This window comes from Spermophilus citellus (assembly GCF_964194105.1).
Source record: "Spermophilus citellus genome assembly, chromosome: X".
Taxonomy (NCBI): Eukaryota; Metazoa; Chordata; class Mammalia; order Rodentia; family Sciuridae; genus Spermophilus; species Spermophilus citellus.
This window is the reverse complement of record NC_138190.1, coordinates 63,968,469-63,991,525: the sequence shown is the minus strand read 5'-3', so window position 1 is coordinate 63,991,525 and position 23,057 is coordinate 63,968,469.

Here is a 23,057-nt window from a genome sequence, read left to right as displayed (position 1 = left end):
GGGTACTGATCATGACCTGAAAGTGTCATCAAGATTGGGTGATAAAATGTGTGCTGATATTTCAGGAAACTCGTAGTTTTTTGGAAGCTTGGCAACCCCTTTCCATGAAAGTGATTTGCGCAAGTCTCTGCTTAGGGCTACATCAATAGGAAACAAACCATAGAGATAGAACTTGGAACTCCTTTATTGTGTCAAATTTCAAAGAGCTAGCACAAACCGTGTTTGATTTAGAGTTCCAAATACATGTATCCTTATAAGAGAAAACAGAGTGAAACCTAAAAATTTAAACTGTTCGTGCAAACGAATGGTTTAACAGAGAAGAACGAAATTTGGTGAGCCAAGTGGGATTTGGGTACTGATCATTTCCTGAAAGTGTCATCAAGATTGGGTGAAAAAATGTGTGCTGAGATTTCAGGAAACTCGTAGTTTTTTGGAAGCTTGGCAACCCCTTTCCATGAAAGTGATTTGCGCAGGTCTCTGCTTAGGGCTATATCAATGGGAAACAAACCATAGAGATAGAACTTGGAACTACTTCATTGTGTGAAGTTTCAAAGAGCTAGCACAAACTGTGTTTGATTTGGAGTTCCAACTACATGAATCCCTATAGGAGAAAACAGAGTAAAACCTAAAAATTTAAACTGTTACTGCCAACGAACAGTTTAACCTAGCAGAACGAAATTTGGTGAGCCAAGTGGGATTGGGGTACTGATCATTACAAGAAAGTGTCATCACGATTGGGTGAAAAAAGTATGCTGACATTTCAGGAAATTCATAGGTTTTTGGAAGCTTGGAGACCCCTTTCCATGAAAGTGATTTGCGCAAGTCTCTGCTTAGGGCTACATCAATAGGAATCAAACCATAGAGATAGAACTTGGAACTCCTTTATTGTGTCAAGTTTCATAGAGCTAGCACAAACCGTGTTTGATTTAGAGTTCCAAATACATGTATCCCTATAGGAGAAAACAGAGTGAAACCTAAAAATTTAAACGATTCGTGCAAACGAATGGTTTAACCTAGAAGAACGAAATTTGGTGAGCCACGTGGGATTGGGGTACTGATCATTACCTGAAAGTGTTATCAAGATTGCGTGAAAAAATGTGTGCTGAGATTTCAGGAAACTCGTAGTTTTTTGGAAGCTTGGCAACCCCTTTCCATGAAAGTGATTTGCGCAAGTCTCTGCTTAGGGCTACATGAATAGGAAACAAACCATAGAGATAGAACTTGGAACTACTTTATTGTGTCAATTTTCAAAGAGCTCGCACAAAACGTGTTTGATTTAGAGTTCCAACTACATGTATCCATATAGGAGAAAACAGAGTGAAACCTAATAAATTAAACTGTTAATGCCAACGAACGGTTTAACCTAGAAGAACGAAATTTGGTGAGCCAAGTGTGATTGGGATACTGATCATTACCTGATATTGTCATCAAGATTGCGTGAAAAAATGTGTGCTGAGATTTCAGGAAACTCGTAGTTTTTTGGATGCTTGGCAACCCCTTTCCATGATAGTGATTTATGCCACTATGTGCTTAGAGCTACATCATAGGAAACAAACCATAGAGATAGAACTTGGAACTACTTTATTGTGTCAAGTTTCAAAGAGCTGGCACAAACCGTGTTTGATTTAGAGTTCCAACTACATGTATGCATATAGGAGAAAACAGAGTGAAACCTAAAAATTAAACCTGTTACTGCCAAAGAACGGTTTAACCTAGAAGAATGAAATTTGTTGAGCCAAGTGGGAATGGAGTACTGATCATTACCTGAAAGTGTCATCAAGATTGTGTGAAAAAATATGTGCTGAGATTTCAGGAAACTCTTATTTTTTTGGAAGCTTGGCAACTCCTTTCCATGAAAGTGATTTGCGCCAGTCTCTGCGTAGGGCTACATCAATGGGAAACAAACCATAGAGATAGAACTTGGAACTACTTCATAGTGTCAAGTTTCAAAGAGCTAGCACAAAACGCGTTTGATTTGGAGTTCCAACTACCTGTATCCATATAGGAGAAAACAGAGTGAAACCTAAAAAATTAAACTTTTTCTCCCAATGAACGGTTTAACCTAGAAGAATGAAATTTGGTGAGCCAAGTGGGATTGGGATACTGATCATTACCTGAAAGTATCATCAAGTTTGGGTGAATAAATGTGTGTTGAGATTTCAGGAAACTCGTAGTTTTTTGGAAGCTTGGCAACCCCTTTCCATGAAAGTGATTTGTGCCAGTCTCTGCTTAGGGCTACATCAATAGGAAACAAACCATAGAGATAGAACTTCAAAATACTTTCTTTGGTCAAGTTTCAAACAGCTACCACAAACCGTGTTTGATTTAGAGTTCCAAATACATGTATCCTTATAAGAGAAAACAGAGTGAAACCTAAAAATTTAAACTGTTCGTGCAAACGAATGGTTTAACAGAGAAGAACGAAATTTGGTGAGCCAAGTGGGATTTGGGTACTGATCATTACCTGAAAGTGTCATCAAGATTGGGTGAAAAAATGTGTGCTGAGATTTCAGGAAACTCGTAGTTTTTTGGAAGCTTGGCAACCCCTTTCCATAAAAGTGATTTGCGCAGGTCTCTGCTTAGGGCTATATCAATGGGAAACAAACCATAGAGATAGAACTTGGAACTACTTCATTGTGTCAAGTTTCAAAGAGCTAGCACAAACCGTGTTTGATTTGGAGTTCCAACTACATGAATCCATATAGGAGAAAACAGAGTAAAACCTAAAAATTTAAACTGTTACTGCCAACGAACAGTTTAACCTAGCAGAACGAAATTTGGTGAGCCAAGTGGGATTGGGGTCCTGATCATTACAAGAAAGTGTCATCACGATTGGGTGAAAAAAGTATGCTGACATTTCAGGAAATTCATAGGTTTTTGGAAGCTTGGAGACCCCTTTCCATGAAAGTGATTTGTGCAAATCTCTGCTTAGGGCTACATCAATAGGAATCAAACCATGGAGATAGAACTTGGAACTCCTTGATTGTGTCAAGTTCCAAAGAGCTAGCACAAACCGTGTTTGATTTAGAGTTCCAAATACATGTATCCTTATAGGAGAAAACAGAGTGAAACCTAAAAATTTAAACTGTTCGTGCAAACGAATGGTTTAACCTAGAAGAACGAAATTTGGTGAGCCAAGTGGGATTGGGGTACTGATCATTACAAGAAAGTGTCATCACGATTGGGTGAAAAAAGTATGCTGACATTTCAGGAAATTCATAGGTTTTTGGAAGCTTGGAGACCCCTTTCCATGAAAGTGATTTGCGCAAGTCTCTGCTTAGGGCTACATCAATAGGAATCAAACCATAGAGATAGAACTTGGAACTCCTTTATTGTGTCAAGTTCGAAAGAGCTAGCACAAACCGTGTTTGATTTAGAGTTCCAACTACATGTATCCATATAGGAGAAAACAGAGTGAAACCTAAAAATTTAAACTGTTTCTGCCAACGAACAGTTTAACCGAGAAGAACGAAATTTGGTGAGCCAAGTGGGATTGGGGTACTGATCATTACCTGAAAGTGTCATCAAGATTGGGTGAAAAAATGTGTGCTGAGATTTCAGGAAACTCGTAGTTTTTTGGAAGCTTGGCAACGCCTTTCCATGAAAGTGAATTGCGCCAGTCTCTGCTCAGGGCTACATCAATAGGAAACAAACCATAGAGATAGAACTTCGAACTACTTTATTTTTTCAAGTTTCAAGCAGCTACCACAAAATGTGTTTGATTTAGAGTTCCAAATATGTATCCATATAGGAGAAAACAGAGTGAAACCTAAAAATTAAAACTGTTACTGCCAACGAACGGTTTAAACTACAAGAACGAAACTTGGTGAGCCATGTGGGATTGGGGTACTGATCATTACATGAAAGTGTCATCAAGATTGTGTGAAAAAATGTGTGCTGAGTTTTCAGGAAACTCGTAGTTTTTTGGAAGCTTGGCAACCCCTTTCCTTGAAAGTGATTGCGCCAGTCTCTGCTTAGGGCTACATCAATGGGAAACAAACCATAGAGATAGAACTTGGAACTACTTCATTGTGTCAAGTTTCAAAGAGCTAGCATAAACCGTGTTTGCTTTAGAGTTCCAACTACATGTATCCATATAGGAGAAAACAGAGTGAAACCTAAAAATTAAAACTGTTACTGGCAAGGAACGGTTTAACCTAGAAGAACGAAATTTGGTGAGCCAAGTGGGATTGGGGTACTGATCATTGCCTGAAAGTGTCATCAAGATTGGGTGAAAAAATGTGCGCTGAGATTTCAGGAAACTCGTAGTTTTTTGGAAGCCTGGCAACCCCTTTCCATGAAAGAGATTTGCATCAATATGTGCTTAGAGCTACATCATAGGAAACAAACCATAGAGATAGAACTTGGAACTACTTTATTGTGTCAAGTTTCAAAGAGCTAGCACAAACCTTGTTGGATTTAGTGTTACAACTAAATATATCCATATTGGAGAAAACAGAGTGAAACCTAAAAATTAAAACTGTTACTGCCAACGAACGGTTTAACCTAGAAGAATGAAATTTGGTGAGCCAAGTGGGATTGGGGTACTTATCATTACCTGAAAGTGTCATCAAGATTGGGTGAAAAAATGTGTGCTGAGATTTCAGGAAACTCATAGTTTTTTGGAAGTTTGGAAACCCCTTTTCATGAAAGTGATTTGCGCAAGTCTCTGCTTAGAGCTACATCAATAGGAAAAAAACCAGAGAGATAGAACTTGGAACTACTTTATTGTGTCAAGTTTCATAGAGCTAGCACAAACTGTGTTTGATTTAGAGTTCCAAATACATGTATCCTTATAGGAGAAAACAGAGTGAAACCTAAAAATTTAAACGATTCGTGCAAACGAATGGTTTAACCTAGAAGAACGAAATTTGGTGAGCCACGTGGGATTGGGGTACTGATCATTACCTGAAAGTGTTATCAAGATTGCGTGAAAAAATGTGTGCTGAGATTTCAGGAAACTCGCAGTTTTTGGGAAGCTTGGCAACGCCTTTCCATGAAAGTGATTTACGCCAGTCTCTGCTTAGGGCTACATCAATAGGAAACAAACCATTGAAATAGAACTTGGAACTACTTTATTGTGACAAGTTTCAAAGAGCTAGCACAAACCGTGTTTGATTTAGAGTTCCAACTACATGTATCCATATAGGAGAAAACAGAGTGAAACCTAAAAATTAAAACTGTTACTGCCAACGAACGGTTTAACATAGAAGAACGAAATTCGGTGAGCCAAGTGGGATTGGGGTACTGATCACTACCTGAAAGTGTCATCAAGATTGGGTGAAAAAATGTGTGCCGAGATTTCAGGAAACTCGTAGTTTTTTGGAAGCTTGGCAACCCCTTTCCATGAAAGTGATTTGCGCCAGTCTCTGCTTAGGGCTACATCAATGGGAAACAAACCATAGAGATAGAACTTGGAACTACTTCATTGTGTCAAGTTTCAAAGAGCTAGCACACACCGAGTTTGATTTAGAGTTCCAACTACATGTATCCAAATAGGAGAAAACAGAGTGAAACCTAAAATTAAAACTGTTACTGCTAACGAACTGTTTAACCTAGAAGAACGAAATTTGGTAAGCCAAGTGGGACTGGGGTATTGATCATTACCTGAAAGTGTCATCAAGATTGGGTGAAAAAATGTGTGCTGAGATTTCAGGAAACTCGTAGTTTTTTGGAAGCTTGGCAACCCCTTTCCATGAAAGTGATTTGCGCAAGTCTCTGCTTAGGGCTACATGAATAGGAAACAAACCATAGAGATAGAACTTGGAACTACTTTATTGTGTCAATTTTGAAAGAGCTAGCACAAAACGTGTTTGATTTAGAGTTCCAACTACATGTATCCATATAGGAGAAAACAGAGTGAAACCTAATAAATTAAACTGTTAATGCCAACGAACGGTTTAACCTAGAAGAACGAAATTTGGTGAGCCAAGTGGGATTGGGATACTGATCATTACCTGAAAGTGTCATCAAGTTTGGGTGAATAAATGTGTGTTGAGATTTCAGGAAACTCGTAGTTTTTTGGAAGCTTGGCAACCCCTTTCCATGAAAGTGATTTGTGCCAGTCTCTGCTTAGGGCTACATCAATAGGAAACAAACCATAGAGATAGAACTTCAAAATACTTTCTTTGGTCAAGTTTCAAACAGCTACCACAAACCGTGTTTGATTTAGAGTTCCAACTACATGTATCCATATAGGAGAAAACAGAGTGAAACCTAAAAATTAAAACTGTTACTGCCAACGAACGGTTTAAACTAGGAGAATGAAATTTGGTGAGCCAAGAGGGATTGGGGTACTGATCATTACCTGAAAGTGTCATCAAGCTTGGGTGAAAAAATTGTGCTGAGATTTCAGGAAACTCGTAGTTTTTTGGAAGCTTGGCAACCCCTTTCCATGAAAGAGATTTGCGCCAGTCTCTGCTTAGGGCTACATCAATAGGAAAAAAACCATAGAGATAGAACTTGGAACTACTTTATTGTGTCAAGTTTCAAAGAGCTAGCACAAACCGTGTTTGATTTAGAGTTCCAAATACATGTATCCATATAGGAGAAAACAGAGTGAAACCTAAAAATTAAAACTGTTACTGCCAACGAACGGTTTAAACTAGAAGAACGAAATTTTGTGAGCCAAGTGGGATTGGGGTACTGGTCATTTCCTGAAAGTGTCATCAAGTTTGGGTGAAACAATGTGTGCTGAGATATCAGGAGACTCGTAGTTTTTTGGAAGCTTGGCCACCCCTTTCCATGAAAGTGATTTGCGCCAGTCTCTGCTTAGGGCTACATCAATAGGAAACAAACCATAGAGATAGAACTTTGAACTACTTCATTGTGTCAAGTTTCAAAGTGCTAGTACAAACCGTGTTTGATTTATAGTTCCAACTACATGTATCCATATAGGAGAAAACAGAGTGAAACCTAAAAATTTAAACTGTTACTGCCAACGAACGGTGTAACCTAGAAGAACAAATTTGGTGAGCCAAGTGGGATTGGGGTACTGATCATTACCTGAAAGTGTCATCAAGATTGGGTGAAAAAATGCGTGCTGAGATTTCAGGAAACTCGTAGTTTTTTGGATGCTTGGCAACCCCTTTCCATGATAGTGATTTATGCCACTATGTGGTTAGAGCTACATCATAGGAAACAAACCATAGAAATAGAACTTGGAACTACTTTATTGTGTCAAGTTTCAAAGAGCTGGCACAAACCGTGTTTGATTTAGAGTTCCAACTACATGTATGCATATAGGAGAAAACAGAGTGAAACCTAAAAATTAAACCTGTTACTGCCAAAGAACGGTTTAACCTAGAAGAATGAAATTTGTTGAGCCAAGTGGGAATGGGGTACTGATCATTACCTGAAAGTGTCATCAAGATTGTGTGAAAAAATATGTGCTGAGATTTCAGGAAACTCGTATTTTTTTGGAAGCTTGGCAACTCCTTTCCATGAAAGTGATTTGCGCCAGTCTCTGCGTAGGGCTACATCAATGGGAAACAAACCATAGAGATAGAACTTGGAACTACTTCATTGTGTCAAGTTTCAAAGAGCTAGCACAAAACGCGTTTGATTTAGAGTTCCAACTACCTGTATCCATATAGGAGAAAACAGAGTGAAACCTAAAAAATTAAACTGTTTCTGCCAACGAACGGTTTAACCTAGAAGAACGAAATTTGGTGAGCCAAGTGGGATTGGGATACTGATCATTACCTGAAAGTGTCATCAAGTTTGGGTGAATAAATGTGTGTTGAGATTTCAGGAAACTCGTAGTTTTTTGGAAGCTTGGCAACCCCTTTCCATGAAAGTGATTTGTGCCAGTCTCTGCTTAGGGCTACATCAATAGGAAACAAACCATAGAGATAGAACTTCAAAATACTTTCTTTGGTCAAGTTTCAAACAGCTACCACAAACCGTGTTTGATTTAGAGTTCCAACTACATGTATCCATATAGGAGAAAACAGAGTGAAACCTAAAAATTAAAACTGTTACTGCCAACGAACGGTTTAAACTAGGAGAATGAAATTTGGTGAGCCAAGAGGGATTGGGGTACTGATCATTACCTGAAAGTGTCATCAAGCTTGGGTGAAAAAATTGTGCTGAGATTTCAGGAAACTCGTAGTTTTTTGGAAGCTTGGCAACCCCTTTCCATGAAAGAGATTTGCGCCAGTCTCTGCTTAGGGCTACATCAATAGGAAAAAAACCATAGAGATAGAACTTGGAACTACTTTATTGTGTCAAGTTTCAAAGAGCTAGCACAAACCGTGTTTGATTTAGAGTTCCAAATACATGTATCCATACAGGAGAAAACAGAGTGAAACCTAAAAATTAAAACTGTTACTGCCAACGAACGGTTTAAACTAGAAGAACGAAATTTTGTGAGCCAAGTGGGATTGGGGTACTGATCATTTCCTGAAAGTGTCATCAAGTTTGGGTGAAACAATGTGTGCTGAGATATCAGGAGACTCGTAGTTTTTTGGAAGCTTGGCCACCCCTTTCCATGAAAGTGATTTGCGCCAGTCTCTGCTTAGGGCTACATCAATAGGAAACAAACCATAGAGAAAGAACTTTGAACTACTTCATTGTGTCAAGTTTCAAAGTGCTAGTACAAACCGTGTTTGATTTATAGTTCCAACTACATGTATCCATATAGGAGAAAACAGAGTGAAACCTAAAAATTTAAACTGTTACTGCCAACGAACGGTGTAACCTAGAAGAACAAATTTGGTGAGCCAAGTGGGATTGGGGTACTGATCATTACCTGAAAGTGTCATCAAGATTGGGTGAAAAAATGCGTGCTGAGATTTCAGGAAACTCGTAGTTTTTTGGATGCTTGGCAACCCCTTTCCATGATAGTGATTTATGCCACTATGTGCTTAGAGCTACATCATAGGAAACAAACCATAGAAATAGAACTTGGAACTACTTTGTTGTGTCAAGTTTCAAAGAGCTGGCACAAACCGTGTTTGATTTAGAGTTCCAACTACATGTATGCATATAGGAGAAAACAGAGTGAAACCTAAAAATTAAACCTGTTACTGCCAAAGAACGGTTTAACCTAGAAGAATGAAATTTGTTGAGCCAAGTGGGAATGGGGTACTGATCATTACCTGAAAGTGTCATCAAGATTGTGTGAAAAAATATGTGCTGAGATTTCAGGAAACTCGTATTTTTTTGGAAGCTTGGCAACTCCTTTCCATGAAAGTGATTTGCGCCAGTCTCTGCGTAGGGCTACATCAATGGGAAACAAACCATAGAGATAGAACTTGGAACTACTTCATTGTGTCAAGTTTCAAAGAGCTAGCACAAAATGCGTTTGATTTAGAGTTCCAACTACCTGTATCCATATAGGAGAAAACAGAGTGAAACCTAAAAAATTAAACTGTTTCTGCCAACGAACGGTTTAACCTAGAAGAACGAAATTTGGTGAGCCAAGTGGGATTGGGATACTGATCATTACCTGAAAGTGTCATCAAGTTTGGGTGAATAAATGTGTGTTGAGATTTCAGGAAACTCGTAGTTTTTTGGAAGCTTGGCAACCCCTTTCCATGAAAGTGATTTGTGCCAGTCTCTGCTTAGGGCTACATCAATAGGAAACAAACCATAGAGATAGAACTTCAAAATACTTTCTTTGGTCAAGTTTCAAACAGCTACCACAATCCGTGTATGATTTAGAGTTCCAACTACATGTATCCATATAGGAGAAAACAGAGTGAAACCTAAAAATTAAAACTGTTACTGCCAACGAACGGTTTAAACTAGGAGAATGAAATTTGGTGAGCCAAGAGGGATTGGGGTACTGATCATTACATGAAAGTGTCATCAAGCTTGGGTGAAAAAATTGTGCTGAGATTTCAGGAAACTCGTAGTTTTTTGGAAGCTTGGCAACCCCTTTCCATGAAAGAGATTTGCGGCAGTCTCTGCTTAGGGCTACATCAATAGGAAAAAAACCATACAGATAGAACTTGGAACTACCTTATTGTGTCAAGTTTCAAAGAGCTAGCACAAACCGTGTTTGATTTAGAGTTCCAACTACATGTATCCATACAGGAGAAAACAGAGTGAAACCTAAAAATTAAAACTGTTACTGCCAACGAACGGTTTAACCTAGAAGAACGAAATTTTGTGAGCCAAGTGGGATTGGGGTACTGATCATTTCCTGAAAGTGTCATCAAGATTGGGTGAAACAATGTGTGCTGAGATATCAGGAGACTCGTAGTTTTTTGGAAGCTTGGCAACCCCTTTTCATGAAAGTGATTTGCGCCAGTCTCTGCTTAGGGCTACATCAATAGGAAACAAACCATAGAGATAGAACTTGGAACTACTTCATTTTGTCAAGTTTCAAAGTGCTAGCACAAACCGTGTTTGATTTATAGTTCCAACTACATGTATCCATATAGGAGAAAACAGAGTGAAACCTAAAAATTTAAACTGTTACTGCCAACGAACGGTGTAACCTCGAAGAACAAATTTCGTGAGCCAAGTGGGATTGGGGTACTGATCATTACCTGAAAGTGTCATCAAGATTGGGTGAAAAAATGCGTGCTGAGATTTCAGGAAACTCGTAGTTTTTTGGAAGCTTGGCAACCCCTTTCCATGAAAGTGATTTGCGCCAGTCTCTGCTTAGGGCTACATCAATGGGAAACAAACCATAGAGATAGAACTTGGAACTACTTCATTGTGTCAAGTTTCAAAGAGCTAGCACAAACCGTGGTTGATTTAGAGTTCCAAATACATGAATCCATATAGGAGAAAACAGAGTGAAAACTAAAAATTAAAACTGTTACTGCCAACGAACGGTTCAACCTAGAAGAAGGAAGTTTGGAGAGCCAAGTGGGATTGGGATACTGATTATTACCTGAAAGTGTCATCAATTTGGGTGAATAAATGTGTGTTGAGATTTCAGAAACTCGTAGTTTTTTGGAAGCTTGGCAACCCCTTTCCATGAAAGTGATTTCCGCCACTCTCTGCTTAGGGCTACATCAATATGAAACAAACCATAGAGACAGAATTTCAAAATACTTTCTTTGGTCAAGTTTCAAACAGCGACCACAAACCGTGTTTGATTTAGAGTTCCAACTACATGCATCCATATAGGAGAAAACAGAGTGAAACCTAAAAATTAAAACTGTTACTGCAAATGAATGGTTTAAACTAGAAGAACAAAATTTGGCGAGCCAAAAGGGATTGGGGTACTGATCATTACCTGAAAGTGTCATCAAGATTGGGTGAAAAAATGTGTGCTGAGATTTCAGGAAACTCGTAGTTTTTTGGAAGCTTGGCAAACCCTTTCCATTAAAGAGATTTGTGACAGTCTCTGCTTAGGGCTACATCAATAGGAAACAAACCATAGAGATAGAACGTGGAACTACTTTATTGTGTCAAGTTTCAAAGAGCTAGCACAAACCGTGTTTGATTTAGAGTTCCAACTACATGTATCCAAATAGGAGAAAACAGAGTGAAAACTAAAAATTAAAACTGTTACTGCCAACGAACGGTTCAACCTAGAAGAACGAAGTTTGGAGAGCCAAGTGGGATTGGGATACTGATCATTACCTGAAAGTGTCATCAAGTTTGGGTGAATAAATGTGTGCTGAGATTTCAGGAAACTCGTAGTTTTTTGAAAGGTTGGCTACCCCTTTCCATGCAAGTGATTTGCGCCAGTCTCTGCGTAGGGCTACATCAATACGAAAAAAACAATAGAGATAGAACTTGGAACTACTTCATTGTGTCAAGTTTCAAAGAGCTAGCACAAACCGTGTTTGATTTAGAGTTCCAACTACATGTATCCAAATAGGAGAAATCAGAGTGAAACCTAAAAATTAAAACTGTTACTGCCAACGAACGGTTTAACCTAGAAGAACGAAATTGGTGAGCCAAGTGGGACTGGGGTACTGATCATTACCTGAAAGTGTCATCAAGATTGGGTGAAAAAATGTGTGCTGAGATTTCAGGAAACTCGTAGTTTTTTGGAAGCTTGGCAACCCATTTCCATGAAAGTGATTTGCACCAGTCTCTGCTTAGGGCTACACCAATTGGAAACAAACCATAGAGATAGAACTTGGAACTACTTCATTGTGTCAAGTTTCAAAGAGCTAGCACAAACCGTGTTTGATTTAGAGTTCCAACTACATGTATCCAAATAGGAGAAAACAGAGTGAAACCTAAAAATTAAAACTGTTACTGCCAACAAAGGGTTTAAACTAGAAGAACAAAATTTGATGAGCCGAGTGGTATTGGGGTACTGATCATTACCTGAAAGTGTCATCAAGATTGGATGAAAAAATGTGTGCTGAGATTTCCGGAAACTCATACATTTTTGGAAGCTTGGCAACCCCTTTCCATGAAAGTGATTTGCGCCAGTCTCTGCTTAGGGCTACATCAATAGGAAACAAACCATAGAAATAGAACTTGGAACTACTTTATTGTGTCAAGTTTCAAAGAGCTAGCACAAACCGTGTTTGATTTAGAGTTCCAACTACATGTGTCCATACAGGAGAAAACAGAGTGAAACCTAAAAATTAAAAGTGTTACTGCCAACATACGGTTTAACCTAGAAGAACGAAAATTGGTGAGCCAAGTGGGCTTGGGGTACTGATCATTACCTGCAAGTGTCATCAAGATTGGGTGAAAAAATGTGTGCTGAGATTTCAGGAAACTCGTAGTTTTTTGGAAGCTTGGCAACCCCTTTCCATTAAAGTGATTTGCGCCAGTCTCTGCTTAGGGCTACATCAATAGGAAACAAACCATAGAGATAGAACTTGGAACTATTTTATTGTGTCAAGTTTCAAAGAGCTAGCACAAACCTTGTTTGATTTAGAGTTCCAACTACATGTATCCATAGAGGAGAAAACAGAGTGAAACCTAAAAATTAAAACTGTTACTGCCAACGAACGGTTTAACCTAGAAGAACATAATTTGGTGAGTCAAGTGGGAATGGGGTCCTGATCATTACCTGAAAGTGTCATCAAGATTGGGTGAAAAAATGTGTGCTGAGATTTCAGGAAACTCATTGTTTTTTGGAAGCTTCGCAACCCATTTCCTTGAAAGTGATTTGCGCCAGTCTCTGCTTAGGGCTACATCAATAGGAAACAAACCATAGAGATAGAACTTCAAATTACTTTCTTTGGTAATGTTTCAAACAGCTACCACAAATCGTGTTTGATTTAGAGTTCCAACTACATGTATCCATATAGGAGAAAACAGAGTGAAACCTAAAAATTAAAACTGTTACTGGCAACGAACGGTTTAACCTAGAAGAACGAAATTTGGTGAGCCAAGTGGGATTGGGGTACTGATCATTACCTGAAAGTGTCATAAGATTGGGTGAAACAATGTGTGCTGAGATATCAGGAGACTCGTAGTTTTTTGGAAGCTTGGCAACCCCTTTCCATGAAAGTGATTTGCGCCACTCTCTGCTTAGGGCTACATCAATACGAAACAAACCATAGAGCTAGAACTTCAAAATACTTTCTTTGGTCAAGTTTCAAACAGCTACCACAAACCTTGTTTGATTTAGAGTTCGAACTACATGTATCCATATAGGAGAAAACAGAGTGAAACCTAAAAATTAAAATTGTTAGGGCCAACGAAAGGTTTAACCTAGAAGAACGAAATTTGGTGAGCCAAGTGGGATTGTGGTACTGATCATTACCTGAAAGTGTCGTCAAGATTGGGTGAAAAAATGTGTGCTGAGATTTCAGGAAACTCGTAGTTTTTTGGAGGCTTTTCAACCCCTTTCCATGAAAGTGATTTGTGCCAGTCTCTGCTTAGGGGTACATCAATAGGAAACAAACCATAGAGATATAACTTGGAACTACTTTATTGTGTCAAGTTTCAAAGAGCTAGCACAAACCTTGTTTGATTTAGAGTTCCAACTACATGTATCCATATAGGAGAAAACAGAGTGAAACCTAAAAATTAAAACTGTTACTGCCAACGAACGGTTTAACCTAGAAGAACATAATTTGGTGAGTCAAGTGGGAATGGGGTCCTGATCATTACCTGAAAGTGTCATCAAGATTGGGTGAAAAATTGTGTGCTGAGATTTCAGGAAACTAATAGTTTTTGGGAAGGTTGGCAACCCATTTAAATGAAAGTGATTTATGCCAGTCTCTGCTTAGGGCTACATCAATAGGAAACAAACCATAGAGATAGAACTTCAAAATACTTTCTTTGGTAAAGTTTCAAAGAGCTACCACAAACCGTGTTTGATTTAGAGTTCCAACTACATGTATCCATATAGGAGAAAACAGAGTGAAACCTAAAAATTAAAACTGTTACTGCCAATGAACGGTTTAAACTAGAAGAACAAAATTTAGTGAGCCAAGAGGGATTGGGGTATTGATCATTACCTGAAAGTGTCATCAAGATTGGGTGAAAAAATGTGTGCTGAGATTTCAGGAAACTCATATTTTTTTGGAAGCTTGGCAACCCCTTTCCATGGAAGAGATTTCTGCCAGTCTCTGCTTAGGGCTACATCAATAGGAAACAAACCATAGAGATAGAACTTGGAACTACTTTATTGTGTCAAGTTTCAAAGAGCTAGCACAAACCGTGTTTGATTGAGAGTTCCAACTACATGTATCCATATAGGAGAAAACAGAGTGAAACCTAAAAATTAAAACTGTTACAGCCAACGAACGGTTTAACCAAGAAGAACGAAATTTGGTGAGCCAAGTGGGATTGGGGTACTGATCATTTCCTGAAAGTGTCATCAAGATTGGGTGAAACAATGTGTGCTGAGATATCAGGAGACTCGTAGTTTTTTGGAAGCTTGGCAACCCCTTTCCATGAAAGTGATTTACAACAGTCTCTGCTTAGGGCTACATCAATAGGAAACAAATCATAGAGATAGAACTTGGAACTACTTTATTGTGTCAAGTTTCAAAGAGCTAGTACAAACCGTGTTTGATTTAGAGTTCCAACTATATGTATCCATATAGGAGAAAACAGAGTGAAACCTAAAAATTAAAACTGTTACTGCCATCGAACGGTTTTACCTAGAAGAACGAAATTTGGTGAGCCAAGTGGGATTGGGGTACTGATCATTACCTGAAAGTGTCATCAAGAATGGGTGAAAAAATGTGTGCTGAGATTTCAGGAAACTCGTAGTTTTTTGGAGGCTTTTCAACCCCTTTCCATGAAAGTGATTTGTGCCAGTCTCTGCTTAGGGGTACATCAATAGGAAACAAACCATAGAGATAGAACTTGGAACTACTTCATTGTGTCAAGTTCCAAAGAGCTAGCACAAACCGTGTTTGATTTAGAGTTCCAACAACATGTATTTATAGAGGAGAAAACAGAATGAAACCTAAAATTTTAAACTGTTACTGCCAAAGAACGGTTTAACCTAGAAAAACGAAATTTGGTGAGCCAAGTGGGATTGGGGTACTGATCATTACCTGAAAGTGTCATCAAGATTAAGTGTAAAAATGTGTGCTGAGATTTCAGGAAACTCGTAGTTTTTTGGAAGCTTGGCAACCCCTTTCCATGAAAGTGATTTGCGCCAGTTTCTGCTTAGGGCTACATCAATAAGAAACAAACTATAGAGATAGAACTTCGTACTACTTTATTGTGTCAAGTTTCAAAGAGCTAGCACACACCGTGTTTGATTTAGAGTTCCAAATACATGTATCCATATAGGAGAAAACAGAGTGAAATCTAAAAATTAAAACTGTTACTGCCAACGAACGGTTTAACGTAGAAGAACTAAATTTGGTGAGCCAAGTGGGATTGGGGTACTGATTATTACCTGAAAGTGTCATCAAGTTTGGGTGAAACAATGTGTGCTGAAATTTCAGGAAACTCGTAGTTTTTTGGAAGCTTGGCAACCCCTTTACATGAAAGTGATTTAAGCCAGTCTCTGCTTAGGGCTACATCGATAGGAAACAAACCATAGAGACAGAACTTGGAACTACTTTATTGTGTCAAGTTTCAAAGAGCTAGCACAAACCGTGTTTGATTTAGAGTTCCAACTACATGTATCCATATAGGAGAAAACAGAGTGAAACCTAAAAATTAAAACTGTTACTGCCAATGAACGGTTTAACCTAGAAGAACATAATTTGGTGAGTCAAGTGGGAATGGGGTCCTGATCATTACCTGAAAATGTCATCAAGATTGGGTGAAAAAATGTGTGCTGATTTCAGGAAACTCATAGTTTTCTGGAAGCTTGACAACCCCTTTACAGGAAAGTGATTTACGGCAGTCTCTGCTTGGGGCTACATCAATAGGAAACAAACCATAGAGATAGAACTTGGAACTACTTCTTTGGTCAAGTTTCAAACAGCTACCACAAACCGTGTTTGATTTATACTTCCAACTACATGTATCCATATAGGAGAAAAGAGAGTGAAACCTAAAAATTAAAACTGTTACGGCCAACGAAATGTTTAACCTAGAAGAACGAAATTTGGTGAGCCAAGTGGGATTGTGGTAATGATCATTACCTGCAAGTGTCATCAAGATTGGGTGAAAAAATATGTGCTGAGATTTCAGGAAACTCGTAGTTTTTGGGAAGCTTGGCAACCCATTTACATGAAAGTGATTTACGCCAGTCTCTGCTTGTGGCTACATCAATAGGAAACAAACCATAGAGATAGAACTTGGAACTACTTTATTGTGTCAAGTTTCAAAGAGCTAGCACAAACCGTGTTTGATTTAGAGTTAAAACTACATGTATCCATATAGGAGAAAACAGAGTGAAACCTAAAAATTAAAACTGTTACTGCCAATGAACGGTTTAAACTAGAAGAATGAAATTTGGTGAGCCAAGAGGGATTGGGGTACTGATCATTTCCTGAAAGTGTCTTCAAGATTGGGTGAAAAAATGTGTGCTGAGATTTCAGGAAACTCATAGTTTTTTGGAAGCTTGGCAACCCCTTTACATTAAAGTGATTTAAGCCAGTCTCTGCATAGGGCTACATCAATAGGAAACAAACCATAGAGATAGACCTTGGAACTTCTTTATTGTGTCAAGTTTCAAAGAGCTAGCACAAACCGTGTTTGATTTAGTGTTCCAACAGCATGTATCCATATGGGAGAAAATAGAGTGAAAGCTAAAAATTGAAGTGTTACTGCCAACGAACGGTTTAACCTAGAAGAACGAAATTTGGTGAGCCAAGTGGGATTGGGGTACTTATCATTACCTGAAAGTGTCATCAAGAATGTGTGAAAAAATGTGTGCTGAGATTTCAGGAAACTCGTAGTTTTTTGGAAGCTTGGCAACCCATTTCCATGAAAGTGATTCGCGCCAGTCTCTGCTTAGGGGTACCTCAATAGGAAACAAATCATAGAGATAGATCTTGAACTTCTTCATTGTGTCAAGTTCCAAAGAGCTAGCACAAACCTTGTTCGATTTAGAGTTCCAACTATATGTATCCATATTGGAGAAAACAGAGTGAAACCTAAAAATTTAAACTGTTACTGCCAACGAACGGTTTAACCTAGAAGAACATAATTTGGTGAGTCAAGTGGGAATGGGGTCCTGATCATTACCTGGAAGTGTCATCAAGATTGGGTGAAAAAATGTGTGCTGAGACTTCAGGAAACTCATACTTTTGGAAGCTTGGCAACCCCTTTACATGAAAGTGATTTGCGCCAGTCTCTGCTTAGGGCTACATCAATAGGAAAGAAACCATAGATATAGAACTTGGAACTACTTTATTGTGTCAAGTTTCAAAGAGCTAGCACAAACCGTGTTTGATATAGAGTTCCAACTACATGTATCCATATGGGAGAAAACAGAGTGAAACCTAAAAATTAAAACTGTTTCTGCCAACGAACGGTTTAACCTAGAAGAACGAAATTTGGTGAGCAAAGTGGGATTTGGGTACTGATCATTACCTGAAAGTGTCATCAAGATTGGGTGAAACAATGTGTGCCGAGATTTCAGGAATCTCGTAGTTTTTTGGAAGCTTGGCAACCCCTTTCCATGAAAGTGATTTGCGCCAGTCTCTGCTTAGGGCTACATCAATAGGAAACAAAACATAGAGGTAGAACTTGGAACTAATTTATTGTTTCAAGGTTCAAAGAACTAGCACAAACCGTGTTTGATTTATAGTTCCAACTACATGTATCCATATAGGAGAAAACAGAGTGAAACCTAAAAATTAAAACTGTTACGGCTAATGAAAGGTTTAACCTAGAAGAACGAAATTTGGTGAGCCAAGTCGGATTGGGGTACTGATCATTACCTGCAAGTGTCATCAAGATTGGGTGAAAAAATGTGTGCTGATTTCAGGAAACTCATAGTTTTCTGGAAGCTTGACAACCCCTTTACAGGAAAGTGATTTACGGCAGTCTCTGCTTAGGGCTACATCAATAGGAAACAAATCATACAGATAGAACTTGGAACTACTTTATTGTGTCAAGTTTCATAGAGCTAGCACAAACCGTGTTTGATTTAGAGTTCCAACTACATGTATCCATATGGGAGAAAATAGAGTGAAAGCTAAAAATTAAAACTGTTACTGCCAACGAACGGTTTAACCTAGAAGAACGAAATTTGGTGAGCCAAGTGGAATTGGGGTACATATCATTACCTGAAAGTGTCATCAAGAATGGGTGAAAAAATGTGTGCTGAGATTTCAGGAAACTCGTAGTTTTTTGGAAGCTTGGCAACCCCTTTCCATGAAAGTGTTTTGCGCCAGTCTCTGCTTAGGGGTACATCAATAGGAAACAAACCATAGAGATAGAACTTGGAAGTACTTCATTGTGTCAAGTTCCAAAGAGCTAGCACAAACCGTGTTTGATTTAGAGTTCCAAATACATGTATCCATAGAGGATAAAACAGAGTGAAACCTAAAAATTAAAACTGTTACTGCCAACGAACGGTTTAAACTAGAAGAACGAAATTTGGTGAGCCAAGAGGGATTGGTTTACTGATCATTACCTGAAAGTGTCATCAAGATTGGGTGAAAAAATGTGTGCTGAGATTTCAGGAAACTCGTAGTTTTTTGGAAGCTTGGCAACCCCTTTCCATGAAAGTGTTTTGCGCCAGTCTCTGCTTAGGGGTACATCAATAGGAAACAAACCATAGAGATAGAACTTGGAAGTACTTCATTGTGTCAAGTTCCAAAGAGCTAGCACAAACCGTGTTTGATTTAGAGTTCCAAATACATGTATCCATAGAGGATAAAACAGAGTGAAACCTAAAAATTAAAACTGTTACTGCCAACGAACGGTTTAAACTAGAAGAACGAAATTTGGTGAGCCAAGAGGGATTGGTTTACTGATCATTACCTGAAAGTGTCATCAAGATTGGGTGAAAAAATGTGTGCTGAGATTTCAGGAAACTCGTAGTTTTTTGGAAGCTTGGCAACCCCTTTCCATTAAAGAGATTTGCGCCAGTCAATGCTTTGGGCTACATCAATACAAAACAAACCATAGAGACAGAACTTGGAACTGCTTTATCGTGTCACGTTTCAAAGAGCTAGCACAAACCGTGTTTGATTTAGAGTTCCAACTACATGTATCCATATAGGAGAAAAGAGAGTGAAACCTAAAATTTAAAACTGTTACTGCCAACGAACGTTTTAACCTAGAAAAACGAAATTTGGTGAGCCAAGTGGGATTGGGGTACTGATCATTACCTGAAAGTGTCATCAAGATTGGGTGAAAAAATGTGTGCTGAGATTTTAGGAAACTCGTAGTTTTTTGGAAGCTTGGCAACCCCTTTCCATGAAAGTGATTTGCGCCACTCTGTGCTTAGGGCTACAACATAGGAAACAAACCATAGAGATAGAACTTGGAACTAATTTATTGTGTCAAGTTTCAAAGAGCTAGCACAAACCGTGTTTGATTTAGAGTTCCAAATACATGTATCCATACAGGAGAAAACAGAGTGAAACCTAAAAATTAGAACTGTTACTGCCAACGAACGGTTTAACCTAGAATAAAATTTGGTGAGTCAAGTGGGATAGGGGTCCTGATCATTACCTGAAAGTGTCATCAAGATTGGGTGAAAAAATGTGTGCTGAGATTTCAGGAAACTCATAGTTTTTTCTAAGCTTGGCAACCCCTTTACATGAAAGTGATTTGCGCCAGTCTCTGCTTAGGGCTACATCAATAGGAAACAAAACATAGAGATAGAACTTGGAACTGCTATATTGTGTCAAGTTTCAAAGACCTAGCACAAACCGTGTTTGATTTAGATTTCCAACTACATGTATCCATATGGGAGAAAATAGAGTGAAAGCTGAAAATTTAAACTGTTACTGCCAACGAACGGTTTAACCTAGAAGAACGAAATTTGGTGAGCCAAGTCGGAATGGGGTCCAACGAACGGTTTAACCTAGAAGAACGAAATTTGGTGAGCCAAGTCGGAATGGGGTCCGTATCATTACCTGAAAGTGTCATCAAGAATGGGTGAAAAAATGTGTGCTGAGATTTCAGGAAACTCGTAGTTTTTTGGAAGCTTGGCAACCCCTTTCCATGAAAGTGTTTTGCGCCAGTCTCTGCTTAGGGGTACATCAATAGGAAACAAACCATAGAGATAGAACTTGGAAGTACTTCATTGTGTCAAGTTCCAAAGAGCTAGCACAAACCGTGTTTGATTTAGAGTTCCAAATACATGTATCCATAGAGGAGAAAACAGAGTGAAACCTAAAAATTAAAACTGTTACTGCCAACGAACGGTTTAAACTAGAAGAACGAAATTTGGTGAGCCAAGAGGGATTGGTTTACTGATCATTACCTGAAAGTGTCATCAAGATTGGGTGAAACAATGTGTGCTGAGATTTCAGGAAACTCGTAGTTTTTTGGAAGCTTGGCAACCCCTTTCCATTAAAGAGATTTGCGCCAGTCAATGCTTTGGGCTACATCAATACGAAACAAACCAAAGAGACAGAACTTGGAACTGCTTTATCGTGTCACGTTTCAAAGAGCTAGCACAAACCGTGTTTGATTTAGAGTTCCAACTACATGTATCCATATAGGAGAAAAGAGAGTGAAACCTAAAATTTAAAACTGTTACTGCCAACGAACGTTTTAACCTAGAAAAACGAAATTTGGTGAGCCAAGTGGGATTGGGGTACTGATCATTACCTGAAAGTGTCATCAAGATTGGGTGAAAAAATGTGTGCTGAGATTTCAGGAAACTCGTAGTTTTTTGGAAGCTTGGCAACCCCTTTCCATGAAAGTGATTTGCGCCACTCTGTGCTTAGGGATATATCATAGGAAACAAACCATAGAGATAGAACTTGGAACTACTTTATTGTGTCAAGTTTCAAAGAGCTAGCACAAACCGTGTTTGATTTAGAGTTCCAACTCCATGTATCCATATAGGAGAAAACAGAGTGAAACCTAAAAATTAAAATTGTTACGGCCAACGAAAGGTTTAACCTAGAAGAACGAAATTTGTTGAGCAAAGTGGGATTGGGGTACTGATCATTACCTGAAAGTGTCATCAAGATTGGGTGAAAAAATGTGTGCTGATATTTCAGGAAAGTCGTAGTTTTTTGGAAGCTTGGCAACCCGTTTTTATGAAAGTGATTTACGCCAGTCTCTGCTTAGGGCTACATCAATAGGAAACAAATCATAGAGATAGAACTTGGAACTACTTTATTGTGTCAAGTATCAAAGAGCTAACACAAACCGTGTTTGATTTAGAGTTCCAACTAGATGTATCCATATAGGAGAAAACAGAGTGAAACCTAAAAATTAAAACTGTCACTGCCAACGAACGGTTTTACCTAGAAGAACGAAATTTGGTGAGCCAAGTGGGATTGGCGTACTGATCATTGCGTGCAAGTGTCATCAAGATTGCGTGAAAAAATGTATGCTGAGATTTCAGGAAACTCGTAGTTTTTTGGAAGCTTGGCAACCCCTTTCCATGAAAGTGATTTGCGCCAGTCTCTGCTTAGGGCTACATCAATAGGAAACAAACCATAGAAATAGAACTTCAAAATACTTTCTTTGGTCAAGTTTCAAACAGCTACCACAAACCGTGTTTGATTTATACTTCCAACTACATGTATCCATATAGGAGAAAAGAGAGTGAAACCTAAAAATTAAAACTGTTACGGCCAACGAAATGTTTAACCTAGAAGAACGAAATTTGGTGAGCCAAGTGGGATTGTGGTAATGATCATTACCTGCAAGTGTCATCAAGATTGGGTGAAAAAATATGTGCTGAGATTTCAGGAAACTCGTAGTTTTTGGGAAGCTTGGCAACCCATTTACATGAAAGTGATTTACGCCAGTCTCTGCTTGGGGCTACATCAATAGGAAACAAACCATAGAGATAGAACTTGGAACTACTTTATTGTGTCAAGTTTCAAAGAGCTAGCACAAACCGTGTTTGATTTAGAGTTAAAACTACATGTATCCATATAGGAGAAAACAGAGTGAAACCTAAAAATTAAAACTGTTACTGCCAATGAACGGTTTAAACTAGAAGAATGAAATTTGGTGAGCCAAGAGGGATTGGGGTACTGATCATTTCCTGAAAGTGTCATCAAGATTGGGTGAAAAAATGTGTGCTGATATTTCAGGAAACTCATAGTTTTTTGGAAGCTTGGCAACCCCTTTACATTAAAGTGATTTAAGCCAGTCTCTGCATAGGGCTACATCAATAGGAAACAAACCATAGAGATAGACCTTGGAACTTCTTTATTGTGTCAAGTTTCAAAGAGCTAGCACAAACCGTGTTTGATTTAGTGTTCCAACAGCATGTATCCATATGGGAGAAAATAGAGTGAAAGCTAAAAATTGAAGTGTTACTGCCAACGAACGGTTTAACCTAGAAGAACGAAATTTGGTGAGCCAAGTGGGATTGGGGTACTTATCATTACCTGAAAGGGTCATCAAGAATGTGTGAAAAAATGTGTGCTGAGATTTCAGGAAACTCGTAGTTTTTTGGAAGCTTGGCAACCCATTTCCATGAAAGTGATTCGCGCCAGTCTCTGCTTAGGGGTACCTCAATAGGAAACAAATCATAGAGATAGATCTTGAACTTCTTCATTGTGTCAAGTTCCAAAGAGCTAGCACAAACCTTGTTCGATTTAGAGTTCCAACTATATGTATCCATATTGGAGAAAACAGAGTGAAACCTAAAAATTAAA